General features: G+C 35.3%; 1 protein-coding gene across 25 annotated transcripts in view; it reads right to left on the bottom strand.

Moving 5' to 3' along the window:
- The window catches only part of ZBTB20 (zinc finger and BTB domain containing 20), an 848,937-nt gene that overhangs the window by 488,938 nt on the left and 341,970 nt on the right, over positions 1 to 18,029 (bottom strand). For 22 of the 25 annotated variants that reach the window (XM_043874099.1, XM_043874083.1, XM_043874098.1 and 19 more), the window contains one exon: positions 15,360 to 15,433. The exons of the other annotated variants lie outside the window; for them this stretch is intronic. The gene's annotated coding sequence lies outside the window, so the exon portion shown is untranslated. The remainder of the gene's footprint in view (positions 1 to 15,359; positions 15,434 to 18,029) is intronic. 25 annotated transcript variants of the gene reach the window in all.

The raw sequence follows: 18,029 nt of genomic DNA, 5'->3' as shown, positions 1-18,029 counted from the left end.
AAAGCTTTACAGACAAGCAAAAGCTGAGAGAATTCAGCACCACCAAACCAGCTCTTCAACAAATGCTAAAGGATCTTCTCTAGACAGGAAACACAGAAAAGTTGTATTAATGAGAACCCAAAACAACAAAGTAAATGGCAACGGGACCATACTTATCAATAATTACCTTAAATGTAAATGGGTTGAATGCCCCAACCGAAAGACAAAGACTGGCTGAATGGATATAAAAGCAAGACCTCTATATATGCTGTCTACAAGAGACCCACCTAAAAACAAGGGACACATACAGACTGAAGGTGAAGGGCTGGAAAAAAATATTTCACACAAATGGAGACCAAAAGAAAGCAGGAGTCGCAATATTCATATCAGATAAAACAGACTTTAAAATAAAGGCTGTGAAAAGAGACAAAGAAGAACACTACATAATGATCAAAGGATCAATCCAAGAAGAAGATATAACAATTATAAATATATATGCACCCAACATAGGAGCACCGCAATATGTAAGGCAAATACTAACAAGTATGAAAGGGGAAATTAACAAAAACACAATAATAGTGGGAGACTTTAATACCCCACTCACACCTATGAACAGATCAACTAAACAGAAAATTAACAAGGAAGCACAAACTTTAAATGACACAATGGTCCAGCTAGACCTAATTGATATCTATAGGACATTTCACCCCAAAACAATCATTTCACCCCAAAACAATCAACTTCACCTTTTTCTCAAGTGCCCACAGAACATTCTCCAGAATAGATCACATCCTGGGCCATAAATCTGGTCTTGGAAAATTAAAAAACATTGAAATCATTCCAGTCATCTTTCCAGACCATAATGCAGTAAGATTAGATCTCAATTACAGGAAAAAAAATTTTAAAAATTCAAACATATGGAGGCTAAATAACATGCTTCTGAATAATCAACAAATCATAGAAGAAATGAAAAAAGAAATCAAAATATGCATAGAAATGAATGAAAATGAAAACACAACAACCCCAAACCTATGGGATACTGTAAAAGCAGCGCTAAGGGGAAGGTTCATAGCAATACAGACTTACCCCAAGAAACAAGAAAAGTCAAATAAATAACCTAATTCTACACCTAAAGCAACTAGAGAAGGAAAAATGAAGAACCCCAGGGTTAGTAGAAGGAAAGAAATCTTAAAAATTAGGGCAGAAATAAATGCAAAAGAAACAAAAGAGACCATAGCAAAAATCAATAAAGCTAAAAGTTGGTTTTTTGAAAAGATAAATAAAATTAACAATCCGTTAGCCAGACTCATCAAGAAACAAAGGGAGAAGAACCAAATCAACAAAATTAGAAATGAAAATGGAGAGATCACAACAGACAACACTGAAATACAAAGGATCATAAGAGACTACTACCAGCAGCTCTATGCCAATAAAATAGACAACTTGGAAGAAATGGACAAATTCTTAGAAAAGTATAACTTTCCAAAGCTGAACCAGGAAGAAATAGAAGATCTTAACAGAGCCATCACAAGCACAGAAATCGAAACTGTAATCAGAAATCTTCCAGCAAACAATATCCCAGGACCAGATGGCTTCACAGCTGAATTCTACCAAAAATTTAGAGAAGAGCTAACACCTATCTTACTCAAACTCTTCCAGAAAATTGCAGAAGGTAAACTTCCAAACTCATTCTATGAGGCCACCATCACCCTAATACCAAAATTAGACAAAGATGCCACAAAAAAAGAAAACTACAGGCCAATATCACTGATGAACATAGATGCAAAAATCCTTAACAAAATTCTAGCAAACAGAATCCAACAGCATATTAAAAAAATCATACACCATGACCAAGTGGGCTTTATCCCAGGAATGCAAGGATTCTTTAATATCTGCAAATCAATCAATGTAATACACCACATTAACAAATTGAAAGATAAAAACCATATGATCATCTCAATAGATGCAGAGAAAGCCTTTGACAAAATTCAACATCCATTTATGATTAAAACTCTCCAGAAAGCAGGCATAGAAGGAACATACCTCAACATAATAAAAGCTATACATGACAAACCCACAGCAAACATTATCCTCAATGGTGAAAAATTGAAAGCATTTCCCCTGAAATCAGGAACAAGACAAGGGTGCCCACTCTCACCACTACTATTCAACAGTGTTTTGGAAGTGTTGGCCACAGCAATCAGAGCAGGAAAAGAAATAAAAGGAATCCAGATAGGAAAAGAAGAAGTGAAACTCTCACTGTTTGCAGATTACATGATCCTCTACCTCTACATAGAAAACCCTAAAGACTCTACCAGAAAATTACTAGAGCTAATCAATGAATATAGTAAAGTTGCAGGATATAAAATTAACACACAGAAATCCCTTGCATTCCTATACACTAACAATGAGAAAACAGAAAGAGAAATTAAGGAAACAATACCATTCACCATTGCAACAAAAAGAATAAAATACTTAGGAGTATATCTACCTAAAGAAACAAAAGACCTATATATAGAAAACTATAAAACACTGATGAAAGAAATCAAAGAGGACACAAATAGATGGAGAACTATACCGAGTTCATGGATTGGAAGAATCAATATTGTGAAAATGAGTATACTACCCAAAGGAATCTATAGATTCAATGCAATCCCTATCAAGCTACCAATGGTATTCTTCTCAGAACTAGAACAAATAATTTCACAATTTGTATGGAAATACAAAAAACCTCGAATAGCCAAGTAATCTTGAGAAAGAAGAATGGAACTGGAGGAATCAACCTGCCTGACTTCAGGCTCTACTACAAAGCCACAGTCATCAAGACAGTATGGTACTGGCACAAAGACAGAAATATAGATCAATGGAACAAAACAGAAAGCCCAGAGATAAATCCATGTACCTATGGACACCTTATCTTTGATAAAGGAGACAACAATATACAATGGAAAAAAGACAACCTCTTTAACAAGTGGTGCTGGGAAAACTGGTCAACCACTTGTAAAAGAATGAAACTAGAACACTTTCTAACACCATACACAAAAATAAACTCAAAATGGCTTAAAGATCTAAATGTAAGACCAGAAACTATAAAACTCCTAGAGGAGAACATAGGCAAAACACTCTCCGACATAAATCACAGCAAGAGCCTCTATGACCCCCCTCCCAGAATATTGGAAATAAAATAAAAAATAAACAAATGGGACCTAATGAAACTTAAAAGCTTTTGCACAACAAAGGAAACTATAAGCAAGGTGAAAAGACAGCCTTCATAATGGGAGAAAATAATAGCAAATGAAGCAACAGACAAAGGATTATCTCAAAAATATACAAGCAACTCCTGAAGCTCAATTCCAGAAAAACAAATGACCCAATAAAAAATGGTCCAAAGAACTAAACAGACATTTCTCCAAAGAAGACATACAGATGGCTAACAAACACATGAAAAGATGCTCGATATTACTCATTATCAGAGAAATGCAAATCAAAACCACAGTGAGGTACCATTACACTCCAGTCAGGATGGCTGCTATCCAAAAGTCTACAAGCAATAAATGCTGGAGAGGGTGTGGAGAAAAGGGAACCCTCTTCCACTGTTGGTGGGAATGCAAACTAGTACAGCCACTATGGAGAACAGTGTGGAGATTCCTTAAAAAACTGGAAATAGATCTGCCAAATGACCCAGCAATCCCACTCCTGGGCATATTCACTGAGGAAACCAGAACTGAAAAAGATACATGCACCACAATGTTCATCGCAGCACTGTTTATAATAGCCAGGACATGGAAGCAACCTAGATGCCTATCAGCAGACAAATGGATAAGAAAGCCATGGTACATATACACAATGAAATATTACTCAGCCATTAAAAAGAATTCAGTTTCACCAGTTCTAATGAGATGGATGAAACTGGAGCCCATATACAGAGTGAAGTAAGCCAGAAATATAAAGACCAATACAGTATACTAACACATATTTATGGAATTTTAAAAGATGGTAACGATAACCCTATATGCAAGACAGAAAAAGAGACACAGATGTACAGACAGACTTTTGGACTCTATGGGAGAAGGCGAGGGTGGGAAATCTGAAAGAACAACATCAAAACGTATATTATCAAGTGTGAAACAGATCGCCAATCCAGGTTTGATGCATGAATCAAGTGCTTGGGTCTGGTGCACTGGAATGACCCAGAGGGATGGGATGGGGAGGGAGGTGTGAGGGGGTTCAGGATGGGGAACACATGTAAATACATGGCTGATTCATATCAATGTATGGCAAAAACCACTACAATATTGTAAAGTAATTAGCCTCCAACTAATAAAAATAAATGGAAAAAAAAAATTGTGGTGCTGGAGAAGACTTTTGAGAGTCCCTTGGTTAGTACAGAGATCAAACCAGTCAATCCTAAATTAAATCAACATGAATATTCATTAGAAGGACTGATGCTGAAGCTGAGGCTCTAGTACTTTGGCCACCTTATGTGAAGAGCCAGTTTACTGGAAAAGACCCTAATGCTGGGAAAGACTGAAGGCCGAAGGAGAAGGGAGTGACAGAAAATGAGATGGTTAGATAACATCACTGACTCAATGGACATGAATTTGAGCAGACTCTGGGAGATAGTAGAGGACAGAGGACCTGGTGTGCTACAGTCCATGAGGTCGTGAGGAGTCAGACACAGTATAGTGACTGAACAGCAACATATAATCTTAAATATCATCATATACCACATGGTATACATGTAGTCAAATTAATTAATTCAGTATTCTTTTTTTAAAGCAAATTTTAGTAAAACCTTACTAAATTTTTACACAGGATACTCAACAAACAGTTACTGAATACCTATCTGCTGCCAGTTTAGTGATTGTGAACATTAATAAATTATCCATGGTAGTTTCCCTCAAAAAATAAAATCAGTCTAATGTGGGAAATATAGCAGTTTAAAAGTATTTTTTAATTTGAAGAGAATCTGCTCAGAGAATTTATAATAAAGAATGCTTTAATATAAATCTTTAAATAAATAATAAATCTTTTAAAATAAATCTTTAAAGGAAGCAATTTATCACTAGTAATTCATTCTTAGCCATTGTTTCCAAAGTGTGAATAGTACTTAGCAACAACAGAGTACTTCTCTACATGGCAACTCAAGAAACAAACTAAATTCTAACCACTAAGAACTTAGATAAAGCATCTTACTCTTGAGACCTCAGAGTGATTTATAATTCTACTAATACTTTTACTGTGATAGTAATACATGATATTTATGAGCTATCTTTATTCTGTGGAACTCTAAATCCTTAATATATATCATTTGACTTCTTTGCATAATATCTGTAAGATAGAGAAAAGTGTCCCCTACAGATAAGGAAAATGATCTTAAGACAAAATTGTTTGACAATGCCTGAATCAAGTCTCCAGATAGTCAGTCCCACGGTCCTTCCTCTCAATTATACTGGCTGCCTTCTTAGTGGTAACTGCAGAGATTATGTGGATGGTATTATGTCATAAATCAGAGTCTTGTATAGCATGATAGAGTCAGTTTTTATTTTACAGAAAAAGAGCTTTTCATGTAAACTGTTTCTCTGTCTACTAAAAGGACTTGTAAATAAAATTATGCTGACAAGCTTTCTAGGTGAGACGAATCTGAGCAACCAATCTAGTTGGTCCCTCCCACTTTCCAGTTCTATAAGAAGATAAGACAAATGTAGCATTGAATGTGTAACCCAGGCTCACAGCTATTCCTGGAAGCCCTAATTCATAGAAGAAAACAGAACACAGTAACAACAATGGCAATGATAACAATGTTAGACATACATTGGTTATTGATAATTTGATAAAGTTCTACAGCATTCAAATAAAGTAAACAAAGAATAGTTCAGTAAAATTGTAGTGAAGATTACACAAATTTCATATGGTTAAGTTGGTACAATTGCAAATATGTAAACAACTTCATAAAAAATCTAAATCTAATACTCAATAACTATTATTTTCCTATATCTCTGAAGACATTTTATCATAAGACGTTTATAACCCTGAGAATCTGATACTAACCAGAAGAATGACTTCATTTGGTATTCCATTTCTCATGACCTCCTGAAAGAATGTCAGTTCAGCATGGCCTCCTTCCTTTTCCAGTTAATTCAAAGAATGGTGTTTTCAAATTGCCATTTGGGATACATGAAGCAGTGCATTTGGAGTCAATGTGCGGCAACCTGAAGTGTAACACTCTTTATTGTTCTTGAGAAACGTGTGCCTAATTCCCTGGAAATTTACTGTTTCAAAGAGTCACAAGTCTCCTGATTGCTTCTCATCAGTCTTGAAGAGATTAGATAAGCTTCCTCCTTCTTACAAAGGCATTTTCTTCATTCAAAATTCCTTTGAGAGCAAAACACTGAACCAGAATTGGATTTTTAGCAAAATATTACAATATTGTAGGAAACATAATTTTCTCCTGAGGAGACCCAGCAATTCAAAACGTATACTCACATACTTACTCATTCAAGGCTACTGGCCACATATTGGAAAGAGCAAGGATGAGGTAAAAAAAACAAAGTCCTTTCTGTGAAGCAGGAAGGATGTTTTTCACTGAGTTATTTTAGAAAACTTGAATGGACTGCTAAGGGCTTTCACATAAAAAGACGTGAAAGTCAAACTCAAGAAACGGGGTAAAAAACAACTACAGATCTATAACAGGCACTGCTTTTAACTATCATAAACTGGTTATGCACACTGGTGCTATTCTATAGTGACAGGTTTAGAATAATTGTTCAAGTGTATCAACAATAGAAATGACCTCCTTAGAAATTGAGGTATATATACCTGGTGTTGCAAAAGTTGACACAAAAGGAATCAGGATCATGTTTGCAGTAGGATGTGACATCAACAAATGTTTCAACATCTCCCTCTTCCTCTTCATCCATATTCTCTTTTCTCCTCTCTCTCCCTTACTCTTTCCCTTCCTCTAGCTTTCTTTCTCTCTCTCTCCTACTTTCAACAAGGAATTCACTTCTAATGTAGTCCTCAGTGGTCATTACAAAATAATAGTAACAATTGATAACTATGTTTGGGTTTTCTTCTTCGCTTCTACTTTGCTTTTTTTTTTTTAGTAGCAGTAATGTGCACTTTCATTGACCTACATCTCTGATCAAGCTTATAAAGCTTCAATTAAGCTAGACATCAGAAGGAAAATGTACACCTCACTTTTTTCTCATTAGTCTAATCAACACAATATTTTATTTCTTTCTCTTTTCAAAGAGGTTGTCAAGGACAATCAAAGTTAGTAGTACCATTGTCTTTGATATGACTGGGATCTTGGACTCAGACACACTGTGAGTCGAGATGATGTAGAAATGAAAGACTAATGTCATGGATTTGACCAATCTTCCCAGCCCTGATAGCTCAGTTGGTAAAGAATCTGCCTACAAAAAAAAAAAAAAAAAAAAGAATCTGCCTACAATGCAGGAAACCCTGGTTTGATCCCTGGGTTGGGAAGATCTTCTGGAGAAGGGAAAGGCTACCCACTCCAGTATTCTGGTCTGGAGTATTCCATGGACTGTGTAGTCCATGGGCTCACAAAGAGTCAGACATGACTGAGCAACTTTCACTTTCTCTTTTCTTTCCCAGCTCTTCATTTCTCAAAGATGGAAACATATATAGGGGCTCTGTATTTATTTCCAGGCAAGATAACATAACTTAATTATAAAAGCATCATCTCAACAGAGTCTTTTTTCTTGGGAAATCTATGAGACCATGTATTAAATTCTACTTTGCCATATAAGGAGTTGAGGTATGTGGACCATAGAAGACTAGCATCCAGGAGAAGAGAAGACTTGGCATGTGGGTATAATAATGGAAAGAATACTTGGGTCGGACAAATCTATGTTTGAATCCTGGCTTCGGCTTTTATAATAACATGAGTGCTATTTAATCTCACTGATCCTCAGTTTCCTAAAAATGTAAACTAAAGGTTATAGCATCTATTTTGAGACATTGGAAGAGTTAAATGTAAAGAGCTTTGTTCAGAGAGGGCACATTACCTAAAGAAAAAGGTAACTTTTTTCAAAAAACTTCCTAGTATTTTTTAGACATTTGGACTATTAGAGAACTAGCGACCTCTGTGACCACATGACCTAAAGTGATGACAAAATGCACCACATAAAAACACAGGAGACAGCACAGGGTTTGAATCAGTTAGGTCTGGCATCAATACAAGACTCACTTACTGTCTTTGCAATCTGGGATGTTACTTAATCTTCCTGGATCTCAGTATTCTCATTATAAAATGGAAATTATTCCGAGTTTGCTGAGTGGTTGCTGAGCATGGTAGTGAGGATTAAAGACAATTTATATAAAGCATCTGGTACATTAAGTAAACAGATTGTGAGTAATACTTATTGTTCAGATTTTTATTAATTAAAACTTGTCTGTAGACTCATCTCCTATACTTAATATTCCTTTTTCCACCCAAGACCTTGAAAGGGTTACAATAGGGGCTTTGATCATAGATTAGCTGGTTTGGCTGAGATAATCTGGCTCTTAAGAATTAGAGTTCCAGCCCTGCCATTAAATGTTTAACTGTACAACTTGAACAGGAATTCTAGGCCTAAATTACATTCATCTCCAAAATGAGGAGAGTGGAATAAATAATTCCTAAAATTCTCTGTAGACACAATATTTTAAGATTCTAGTGTCTTTTGACTGAGTTACAGTGGATAAGTACTCATAGATTTAGAGCTTAACCTAGTTCTCTATGGTTTAATTTTCACATTCTCTCTACTCTATTTCTTCTTTAATTGCAAAAGGGGATAATTTCCATTACTTTGCAAACAAACCAATATCTCTCTTTTGATTTAGTGGCATTCCAGAATATTAATGCATCATACTTTAAGACAGTTTGGCTTGTTTCTAATCCAGAAATTTAGTCATAATATAGGTAGCATTAATGAGGAAAATGAGGATTTATTTTCAAGGCTTTTTATGCCTCCAGGCCCCTGGCCATTGCACATGATAAAATTCACTAAAATTAAAAATAAGCTTAAGGTTTAAAAGTTAAAAATACATTCTAAGAGTAAAACACTTTTTTTGGTACTCATTTCTACATTACAGAATGGGCACTTAAAAATAAACAAAAATAAGAGATTCATTAACCAGCAACAGAATTTTAACAATTATTAACTAGAAAGGAAATAAAATTAACTTGACCTTATCTTAGAAGGTTGTCAGAGACTATTTTGGTTATGTAGATGGGGAACATGTTGTGAACTAGTAGACCTCTGTTTCAAAAGTCCAAGCCCTCCTCAAATTCAGAAGTAAACTTTCAGTAAGGCTTTAAAACAAATATATAGATCTATCAGCTTATGTTTACAAAGTACCTTTGAATTGTCTTCATCTTGCTCTATTCTTAAGCTATTCTTTAATTAATATTTATTTATCCATCTACTCACTTATTTTGCATGTCTACTATGTGCTTTTCCAGTGTATTCAGAATAAAATCCAAATTCCCCACCCTGGCTACTCCTCTGACCTCACCTCCAGTTACTCTCCTCTTTTCCTCCTTTTGCTTTAGCTACTCTGGAATCTTGTTTATTTCCTTGAATTCACAGTTTGCCCTTGCCTCAGGGCTTTGTCCATGCTGTGCTGCCTGGAACTTTTCCCCCCTCTCATGCTTCCATCCCCACCCCAAATTTTTCACCTGGCTGATTCTGTCTTTCAAAGTCTCAACTTAAATGACTTTCTCTAAGAATTCTTTCCTGAGCACCCAATGGAAAGTATAATAGATTTTCTCCACCCATTCTTGTCTTGCATACCTATTAGCTCTTCTCATGGACTACACTTTTAAATTTTATAATTATTTGTTTACTTATTTAATGTTTGATTTCCTTAGAAGACTATAAATTTCATGAGATCCTAAGGGATCATTTCTATATTCTCACTATTTGGCATGGTTGAATACTGAATTAATGATTCTATTGCGGTAGATTCTACAGGGTTGAGAAATACCAGTTAATATGGACTCTAACCCTAAGAATTTGCTTTCTAGTAAAAAAAATAAGACATGTCCATAAATATTGTTTAAAAATATAGAAAGTAACTCAAGTCTCAAAAAAAGTGTAGGTGGGTGATGCACTAGATTTTTAGGCTTTGGTAAGAAATTATTCTTTGCCACCTGAGCCACCAGGAAGCCCAACTTGTTAGCTTAAAACATATACATCTCTCACAGCTTTAAAGACTAGAAGTCCAAAATGAAACTGTTGGCAGGGCTACTACATGTGCTAAGTTAGTTTGCTAGATAGGGGAGAGTATATTATTTCTGGCTAGGTCAGGGAAAGAAGGTTTCATAAAAATAAATAGCACTTAAAGTAGCCAGGAAGGATGTGTTAGATTTGCATATGGAAATACAGAATGATGAACATTTCAAACAACACTAACAGATGTGGGTGAGGAAATTTGGCCTAAGAGTACAGTATATTAAATCATAAAAGTAAGTAAACAATGGAGATAAAATTAGATTTTAGAGTGTTCAGGAATATTGGTTAGGAATTGTTTGGTAATTAATATAGAATATTAAAGTTTTGTCTGAAAAAAAGTGACAATATCTTAGGGCTCCTGCTTCATGAAACCCAATGGAGGAACAGTATTTAGGATGAACAGATCTCTCTTCCCTCTGCTTCTCCCAACTAAGAAATTAGTACAATAAGAGAAGATGAAAACTTGACGAGGACAGAGGTACCAAGAAAAGGAGAAATATTGGCCATTTATTGGATACATAGGGGGATAGAAGAGGCAAGAGTGAGATATTTTGAGTCAAGATGACCTTGACAATTGGGGTTAAAAAATATCAGTATAGTCAAAAGGAGGATTTTTTAACTAGGAAGATAATTACAATTTTGATATAGTGATTCTGAGAAAGTGGTGTGATACCTAGTTGAAGATTTAAACAAGGAAATTGGAAATATAGGGCTATAATTTGAGATTTAAGATACAAACATGTGAGGTATCAACAGTGAAATAAATGAAGTCACACAACCCTGAAAAAGTGTCAAATCATGGGAAAAGTATGCATGGGGTGTTTGACAGACATATTCACATCCTATCTCAACTATTTGCCTTGTGTATGACCTGGGACAAACTGCTTATTTCGTCTACATTCTCATTTGTGAAAACAAGGGGGAAATAATATCCCTTAGTTAGGATTTTACCAGCTGAGTATTTCATATCTGCTTTCATATTTTGATAGCATGATTCCCAGTAAGATATTTATTTTTCAATCTGTTATCTTAAAAATTTGAAACACCCTATTTTTATACACTTTTTTCTTTGATTCTAGTTCTTAAAAGCATGCTGACTGTGAGCATCTAAACAGATTTCATGACCTACGAATGAGTTGCAACCTATACTTCGGGAACACTGGCCCCAACCAGCATTGCATAGTCCATCTGAGATACCAGGGAAGCCCCATTCTATAATCAGATCACACCACTACCATTCTTTCTTCAATTCCCCTCTGCTTAGACTGTTTATTAATATTATATTATTTCTTGATGGCCCAGAAGAAGTGATAACCATTTACTTCCTCTACTATATCCATAAAATATTTTATCTATAAGAAAGATGTATTTGTTGTCCAACTAGATTATGAACTCCTTGATAATAGAAAATAGGCATTATTTATCTATATATTCTGGTAAAATTAATTGCTCATAAGAGGCATAGAATAAGTTTTAATTCATTATTATAGAAAAAAGAGGGAAGAGGTCTGAGGAGAAACTTTGATGGGTACCTACATCTAAGGCCTTGCTCTGGCATCCTCATTCTCTAATTTTCCCTTCTTTATATGCCAAAGCTTCCATAAAATGTTTTAAGGCAGAACAATGTCTCCTTGTTTGGGACACAAAGACTTAGGCCACCAATTTTTTGTCCACAGTGACTTGAGTTTCTTCATGGTGGGAAGTGGGAAGTTCTGGAGGAGACAAATACCTTTGAGAAAGAAACTACCCAGGATTTAGCTCTGGGTAAAATAATAAAAAAGTTCCTACATTGGTCTCTTTGGATTGCTAAATGACAGAATCCAATAAAGGAAACCTGAAATAAATTACTAGAGCAAGTAATTCATTTTAAATTATTGCAGTTTATTTCAATTTTTTCAGACCCAAAAAACTTTTCTCTGATGGAAATGACCCTTGGCAACAATGACAGTCTGACACCATGCATGATGCACCCTCTTGGGAAGTCTGAAGTCCATGTCACAATGGCTCTATTCAGATTACCGGGTTTATCTTGCCTGTAAGTCCAATTAGACTACTGAGGTTTCTAATGGCCTCTGTCTGCTTTGTAAATCATCACGCATGCGTGCTGTTGCTTCAGTCGTGTCTGACTCTGCGCAAACCTACGGGCTGTAGCCCACCAGGCTCCTTTGTCCAGGGGATTCTCCAGGCAAGAATACTGGAGTGGGTTGCATGCTCTCCTCCAGGGGATCTTCCCAACCCAGGGATCAAACCCATGTCTCTTATGTCTCCTGCACTGGCAGATGGTTTCTTTACCACTCGTGCCACCTGGGAAGCCCCATAAATCATCATAAAGAATATTAAATAAATAAATTTAACTGCCTCTATATGACATAATTTTACCTCTATGTGACTCAATGTACAACCAGAGGCATAATATCAAAATGTACCATAATGCTGTTTATATATGAATTTTGGACTAGCTGGAAGAGGGCACCACAATTAAGTGGGTCTCATAAGATAAGCCTAAGACAGTTTGTTCCTCAGCAAACACAGCTCAGACTCTGAGTGTAGAAGAAAGATCAAAGACTCAGAGTCTAAAACTGGCTTTACTCTCAGTCCTAGATGTCTGAGGATGATTTGCATTGGTAGTCAGTATCATTTGGGTAACCTGCATGCCCTACCCTGGGCCTCAATTTACTTATTTCAAAATGAGATGACTGGACTTTTTTATTTCTTATATACTTTCTACCTGTAATTTTTGATGATGCTTTGCCCTTAAATCCCTTTCACCTCAATCTTTCAATCTTAAAAAATACGAAATGTGTTTATAAAGTTCTTTGATGTCCCTAAACATTATTCCACATGATAACAGTACAATTCATGAAGCTTAAATTTTATCATTTTAGCTTTGCCTCAGAGGCCAAGTTTTATGAGAACCTTCATTTGCATCACCAGAAGCTAATTTAATAAAAATGAAGGAACCCCTTTTAGAAATAAATTAAAATTGGTGTTGGGGGGCAGATAACTTTATGTTAAAAACAAAGCAAAACAAGCCAAAAAAAAAAAAAAAAAAAAGAAACCAGGAAGCTAAACTTAGAAGGGGTCAAATGGTTCTGAGTTCTAAGAAATGCTGTCATCTTATTTGTGTTGAGAAATTGGTTCTGGCTCTCAATGCACTGAAAGTAGGAGTTTCTAATGGCAACTTCCCAAATCTCTGGTCTCTTGACCCAATATCTTTTGTACCACTTGCCCCATTTTCTTGAAGCACAATCTACTACATAGACACACAGGTACACAGCACCATCCATCCTAGAGTCAGATAGATTTATCTTTGGATATGACTTCAGTATATGAGATGTAAGACACAACTAGATGGAAAACTAGTGAAGACCACTTCACAGACAAAAACGATATGGTTTGAATGGGCACTTCTCATTCTGGTCGGGAGAAGGAAGCATAAAGTCAAAAAAGACAAGGGCTAGGAAACTGATGTCTAATGTTATATGGTGAATAATAGGTTTGTCTTTGACAAATTCCTTTATAATTATTTTTTTCACTGTCAAAAACTTCATTCAACACATCTTCACAATAAATAATTTTTGAATGAATAAATCCTAAAGTTCTGACTTAAATTTCCTAATTGTACTAATAACAATAGCTATTTCTTGATTACTATTACTATGCCAAGCACTGGGGATACAAAAATGAATAAGAAATAGACCCTGATTTTAAAGAGCTTACCATCTATAGTTCCTGACTCTTGTAGTTATGACAAAAATAACAATAACCATCATTTTTCATTCATATCACCCAGGCACTGTGCTCAGTGGACAACATACATTAATATAAGCTGCCAAAGTTCCCTCCAGTTCACCAGATACCCTGACAGTGAGGTGATCTTGTTCTGTCCATGCATCATGTTTCCAAAAAAAATGGACCTAGCAAAAATGTAGACAATAGGCAGGGATGTTTAAGCGATGTCAGAACTGTCTACAGTAAACATATGAGAACTGTAGTTGATAATGAAAGAGTGAAGTAAACCAAAGTGAAAATGGAAGAAGTCATCTGAATCACCTTTAGTATACTCTGTCTAAAGGCACTGTTACACTCTGAAAATCACAATGCAATACACCCTACATTTGGCATTCCAACAATGACACAAGGGGATGAATGCTGTTTAAGTGTTTTAAGACTCTCTAGCAAAAGACCTTATAGCACATTAAATGGAAACTTACGAAGACATCATAACCTGCTGGATTTCAATACCAAAATATATATTTTGATCTAAAATTTAAAAAATTATCACATTGAATTTCCTTGTAGTATTTCATAACCTCTGAGTGAGGCATTAAAGTGTCTTTCCTTTCCCCCCATCAACTATAAGCTTCTGTTTTCTTACCCTGGGCGTCTGAATCTTTTATATGCTTGGGTTCTATTCACTGCCTGTTATTCAGACATTGAAATCCCAAATGTTAATTGTTCTTCCAAGTACATTGACAAAACAGCAGCTAAATAAGGGTAGACCAGACTGTGGTAGACTCTGACATGCATTTATGGAACAATGGGGCTCTGAGAGACAGCCTTGTAGCTCACGGGAAGACATAAGATGTGCTATTTTGACTGCTTCATAGCAGAATGGGGAACACACGCACACAAGGGAATTATGCATTTTACTTAGTTTTGCCCAAAGTCCTCAAGGCAACAGAATCTTGTGATGTCATCATGAACTTTCTTTCTCTCCATTTACACTGACACAAAGGCTAAAAATTTCTAATGACATCACAAAGGAGGGACAGAGTCTACTTTGATTCCAGTAGAAATCTGTTGCTTTCAAAGAGACTTGTACCAAAATGTAAGAATCCTTCCTGACAGGGTGTGTGTCACCGTGCTGATGCACAGTGGGTGACACCCTCCCGAACGCAATTCAAACCAGCCAAGAGCAAGGATTCACAATTTAGGTTGGATAAAAAAGACATACTGAATATTGAGCACTACAAATTTTCTTTTTTTAAAGAAGGAAATCATTTAAACATGTATTTCTTCAGGGATATTCAAATTTCTTACTCATGTCTGGTTACTATGTGACCACTATTTTTGTCCCTTTTTGAGTGGGTCACAAAAACACAGGGGAAGGTAGAGGAAGCTTTCACTCACAGGAATGCAGTGCAGCTCAATCTTTTGTTTTTAAGGTGCAGTGATTTCAGTCTCTAAATGTAACTTCAGGCAGTCTGAAAAGAAACAGGTTAAAATCTCTTTCAGTTATAATTGGTATTTCAGATTTAATTAAAAATTAAACTTTCATAATGTTTCACCATCCAAAGCAATGCATTATCAGTCAAGCGTAGCTTTTTTTTCTGTTAAGGAAAAAAAAAAAAAACCCTCTTCCCAGAGTAGTTTTTTAATGAAAAGAAAAGGATCTAAAGAGGGAAAAAAGCAATTCTGAAAAACAAAATATGCCTCCATGTTAAGGACTTCATAATGATATGACTAGAAAGTCAGTGTTTCTAAATTTTACCTATATTGTGATTAAAAAAAAAAACCTAAACAATTTCAAAGCTTCAAGATTACATACAAGGTTATTTCAGAGAATAAAGAAGAAAATCTACAGTCTGAATACACATATTAAAGGGAAATTACAACTTCAAATAAAATTGGAAAATAACATTAGACCCACTACTTTCAAATGACTGAGGGGCAAATGGTGAAGCAAAGGCAAAGAAACATATTTAGCAATACAAATGCCCATTGCAAGGTATTAAGGGTTTAGTGCACTCCAGATCACATAATACTATATAGCTTATTGTATGAAGCACTGTCGTTTGAAGCAACATGGAAAGACCATCAGGGTTTAAACTACCCCATTTGGTTTAAATAACCATAAATGCATCTTTTAAAATATGTATTTTTAATTTTTGAATTGAGTCCAGGCATTAAGATAAAAGTATTTAATAACTATCTGGGCTTAAAATGTCATATTAATTTTTTTAATCCTTTATTTTTTCATACAAGATCACCTATAAATAATAGTTAAAAAAAAGACAGGATTAAGTCATCCTTATTTTTAGCTTCAAATAACTGATACAACAGGTTTAGAAAAACATAGATTTTTTAGTATAAAAAGGAGATAACACAATTATCTTTTACTTTACATCATGGCAGTCCATTTTTATATATTTGTAGCACTAAATGTGGTATGTTTATGTCCATCTTCATATTAATGCAAGGTAATATTTTAACATCTCCACATATAAGAGCATAATCATAAATCAGCCTTGAAACTGCATCTATTTTTAGAAAATGTATCTATTTCTTACTTGTGAGTTCTACTTTCTTTTTCCCTTGGATTATATAAAAGAATATTTTGTGTATTGTGTCTATTTGATACATACAGGTTGTAATTTCAAACTGGTTCAAATTCACTAGATCTATCCATGAATGGATACACAAAAATAAAAAATAAAAAAATCACTGACTAACTAAACTTTTCCCCTGCTTCTCACATGCCTGAATTGGACTAAAAATCCACCAGTGTAAAGACAGAAATTATGGAGGCGTCACCAGGGACAACTGACTATGAGGAGGGGAGTGCACATATTTCCTTATAAGGCAACAAAACATTCATAGAAGAAGCTGACAAAAATAACTCATGCTCAGAAATAATGTCGAAATAACAATAATCCCTAATAAATGATTCAGAAATATAAGAGCTGCCTATCTCTATATAAATCTGAATCACCAATTGATACTGTTCTACTCACTGATCACATGTGGTTAGTGAAACTGATTCACTGTCTAGATAAGAAAAGGTGATGGCAACGAGACTGCATATTTATGTATAAACTATTTAACTGACAACTCGCAGTTCAATTTAATGTCAGATTTCCTTTTCCTTAATTCACCAGATGTTGAGTGAATTGAACTCAGTTCAAAACAATAAAGCATTTTCTATGAATAGAAAGTCTACTAAGTTACATTCTCCTCTTCTCATGTCATTCCTCTTTCTCCTCTTTGACCTTTCTTTTCCCTTCTCTGTCTCTGCCTGTTTATTCCTTACTTTCACTTTCCTCCTTATTTATTTTTTCCCTTTCTCTTTTTTCCCCGCTTGGTGTGGGTAATGAAGCTCAAAAATAACATCTTGTATCCTGTTGAGGGAAACTTGGTCACAACTATCCTTCCAGATGACAAACTCATTCTTAAATGTCTGTTTTCCAATCCAAAGAAAACAGAGCAATTGAGAAAAGAGAGACGCAACATCACTTACCACTACCACCACCACCACTTTTAATTCCCATGCTACATTCATCATAAGGAGGACTGAAGTTTATTTATGTTATCCCCTAACCTTAAATAGGACTGCAAATAAGACTAATAACAGGACCATTTTGTGGCACTCAAGCAAACGGCTGGGCAAAACAGATGGATCTTACTTTGCGCCAGGACTCAAAAAATACAGTCGCCAACTCACTGTTGGCGACTACGTATCTTGGCCCAAAGATGGACCTGGAAGTGGGACCAGTTGTCTTTGATACGAATACGGTTCCTATTCATATCAGCCTCATGAGAAATCATTAACGCTGCTACTATGCAGTGGGGTTAAGTATTGGTTAAAAACTGGAAGATTGGTCATCAAGAAAGTGAAATATTCTGAAGGCATGCCAGATTAGATTAAGGAGCAGAGAAGTTAAGACTAGGATCTTATTTTTGGCACTATTGTCTACTTTTCAACTTCTATTTTTGTCAAGTTCAGTACTATACACTGAATCCACCTTTAAAATACTAGATTTCCAGAGTATGTGTCATCAATTAGAATAGCTTGCTCTTGAC

The sequence above is a fragment of the Cervus elaphus genome, chromosome 19 (assembly GCF_910594005.1).
Source record: "Cervus elaphus chromosome 19, mCerEla1.1, whole genome shotgun sequence".
In the NCBI taxonomy this organism is placed as follows: domain Eukaryota; kingdom Metazoa; phylum Chordata; class Mammalia; order Artiodactyla; family Cervidae; genus Cervus; species Cervus elaphus.
This window is presented reverse-complemented; position numbering and strand designations above follow the sequence as displayed.